Genomic DNA, 3,647 nt, shown 5'->3' with positions numbered 1-3,647 from the left:
TCACACACAATTCTTCTTCATATGAGAGTGAAGAATCACAGAACATATCCTTCCACAAAAATATTCCTGTGAACTTCCTCTCTCTCGGATCGAGCCGCCCTTTCACACAATTTCCAGAGCCAAGCATCACAGTGATATCTTGCTCGCACGTCACTACTCCTTTCTCATCTTTTACTTTCAATCAATTGGGATTGCACACCTCAACACAATTCAGATAGATCCACAATTTTTCGTGTGCACAAATATCCCACAACACATGTTCAGAAACTCGTGACACGAACAGCAAACTCATGTGATCCACAGTATTAAATCTTTGCTTTTGCGTGTCACGTAAAGATTGTAACTTCGACAAGGAGTCTCGGTTCGTTCATTTATTTGACAATTCCAACATTGGTGTCGGACCTCGACAAGCACGAATCACACACGCCGTTGGTCATCCATCGGTAAGCACGTACACCGGACCTCCGCAGAAAACTCTACGGAGCGGTATACGCTCGCGCTAAGCATCCATCGTACAGGCACGTAAACCACTCACGCTGGTCACTGACGACGAAGCGCGTATCAAGCACGCTGGGCAAAGTCGACAGAAGCGCGTAATAGTGGCATGCCGAAACATATCGAGATAGCGCGTTAAGCGTCGTGCTGGGCATAGCGAGCTGGCGCGGAATGTGCGCGCTGCACATATCGAAAATCTGACACCTCTTGATATTTAGGCTTTCCATTCTCACGTAAGCCCGGCGCCCGCCTTAAAGACGGAACGTTTCGTTCAGTTTAAATAAACTCATTCGCTCGGACAAAGAGTTGATGCTCAGTAAGTACGAGTATACACGCTAGTGCATACAAGTCACCAACGTCCAAAGGACGATTACCACATAAGGGCCATTCGGTCTTAGACACCGACCCGTGGTCATGCTGTGTAGAGAAAGATCCGGAACGTAAACCGTTCGAAGACACTCGAGATACAAGATCCCGAGGAGCGGTGGACTGCTTCTCGACCGAGATCGTAGAATAGCCACGCGCCCAGCGATGCCTCGACCGGCACGCCCGGACCGACGCTTCTCTTATAGATACCGAGTGGCCGGCCGAGAGGCCGGCGACGGCCGACCGTAGCCGCGCGGCCTTACGGTGGGAACTCGCCGCGCGTGCAGCACTCCCGGCCGGTACGCTGCCACTTAGACTCGGCAGATGAACACGTACACGTACGAGGTCGTATAAAAGTAACTTAATACTAAACTGCGGACATTATACTGCTATAATCACAAACTTTCAACATGTTTCAACCACATATTTTAAGACTATATACATACAGATATAGCAATATTGAAAATATTCTAAGTCCCCGTTCGTGTCGCTCCGGAACCGAATGTCGACGGAACGAAATGACAACGGTAGATCCTTATTCCTGGTGCTCGTGGCTCTCTAAAACCATACACTTGTTCTCCTCTGTCTCTTACCTGTGTCGAGATAATCGAGAATCATGGAGCGTTCGTGTCGCTCCGGAACCGAAAGTCGTCGGTTCGAAACGAGAACGTTAGATCCATATTCCTGATCGTTGAGGCACTCTAAAACTATTAGGCTGTTTTGCTCTCTGATGCCCGTGGACCGAGAGAACGTAGAATAACGGAGCGATCGTGTCGCTCCGGAGCCCGAGCGAAAAAATTCTAAGTCCCCGTTCGTGTCGCTCCGGAACCGAATGTCGACGGAACGAAATGACAACGGTAGATCCTTATTCCTGGTGCTCGTGGCTCTCTAAAACCATACACTTGTTCTCCTCTGTCTCTTACCTGTGTCGAGATAATCGAGAATCATGGAGCGTTCGTGTCGCTCCGGAACCGAAAGTCGTCGGTTCGAAACGAGAACGTTAGATCCATATTCCTGATCGTTGAGGCACTCTAAAACTATTAGGCTGTTTTGCTCTCTGATGCCCGTGGACCGAGAGAACGTAGAATAACGGAGCGATCGTGTCGCTCCGGAGCCCGAGCGAAAAAATTCTAAGTCCCCGTTCGTGTCGCTCCGGAGCCCGAGCGAAAAAATTCTAAGTCCCCGTTCGTGTCGCTCCGGAACCGAATGTCGACGGAACGAAATGACAACGGTAGATCCTTATTCCTGGTGCTCGTGGATCTCTAAAACCATACACTTGTTCTCCTCTGTCTCTTACCTGTGTCGAGATAATCGAGAATCATGGAGCGTTCGTGTCGCTCCGGAACCGAAAGTCGTCGGTTCGAAACGAGAACGTTAGATCCATATTCCTGATCGTTGAGGCACTCTAAAACTATTAGGCTGTTTTGCTCTCTGATGCCCGTGGACCGAGAGAACGTAGAATAACGGAGCGATCGTGTCGCTCCGGAGCCCGAGCGAAAAAATTCTAAGTCCCCGTTCGTGTCGCTCCGGAGCCCGAGCGAAAAAATTCTAAGTCCCCGTTCGTGTCGCTCCGGAACCGAATGTCGACGGAACGAAATGACAACGGTAGATCCTTATTCCTGGTGCTCGTGGCTCTCTAAAACCATACACTTGTTCTCCTCTGTCTCTTACCTGTGTCGAGATAATCGAGAATCATGGAGCGTTCGTGTCGCTCCGGAACCGAAAGTCGTCGGTTCGAAACGAGAACGTTAGATCCATATTCCTGATCGTTGAGGCACTCTAAAACTATTAGGCTGTTTTGCTCTCTGATGCCCGTGGACCGAGAGAACGTAGAATAACGGAGCGATCGTGTCGCTCCGGAGCCCGAGCGAAAAAATTCTAAGTCCCCGTTCGTGTCGCTCCGGAGCCCGAGCGAAAAAATTCTAAGTCCCCGTTCGTGTCGCTCCGGAACCGAATGTCGACGGAACGAAATGACAACGGTAGATCCTTATTCCTGGTGCTCGTGGCTCTCTAAAACCATACACTTGTTCTCCTCTGTCTCTTACCTGTGTCGAGATAATCGAGAATCATGGAGCGTTCGTGTCGCTCCGGAACCGAAAGTCGTCGGTTCGAAACGAGAACGTTAGATCCATATTCCTGATCGTTGAGGCACTCTAAAACTATTAGGCTGTTTTGCTCTCTGATGCCCGTGGACCGAGAGAACGTAGAATAACGGAGCGATCGTGTCGCTCCGGAGCCCGAGCGAAAAAATTCCAAGTCCCCGTTCGTGTCGCTCCGGAGCCCGAGCGAAAAAATTCTAAGTCCCCGTTCGTGTCGCTCCGGAACCGAATGTCGACGGAACGAAATGACAACGGTAGATCCTTATTCCTGGTGCTCGTGGCTCTCTAAAACCATACACTTGTTCTCCTCTGTCTCTTACCTGTGTCGAGATAATCGAGAATCATGGAGCGTTCGTGTCGCTCCGGAACCGAAAGTCGTCGGTTCGAAACGAGAACGTTGGATCCATATTCCTGATCGTTGAGGCACTCTAAAACTATTAGGCTGTTTTGCTCTCTGATGCCCGTGGACCGAGAGAACGTAGAATAACGGAGCGATCGTGTCGCTCCGGAGCCCGAGCGAAAAAATTCTAAGTCCCCGTTCGTGTCGCTCCGGAGCCCGAGCGAAAAAATTCTAAGTCCCCGTTCGTGTCGCTCCGGAACCGAATGTCGACGGAACGAAATGACAACGGTAGATCCTTATTCCTGGTGCTCGTGGCTCTCTAAAACCATACACTTGTTCTCCTCTGT

Source organism: Calliopsis andreniformis, unplaced genomic scaffold, assembly GCF_051401765.1.
Source record: "Calliopsis andreniformis isolate RMS-2024a unplaced genomic scaffold, iyCalAndr_principal scaffold0386, whole genome shotgun sequence".
In the NCBI taxonomy this organism is placed as follows: Eukaryota; Metazoa; Arthropoda; class Insecta; order Hymenoptera; family Andrenidae; genus Calliopsis; species Calliopsis andreniformis.
Note: the sequence above shows the minus strand (reverse complement) of the source record.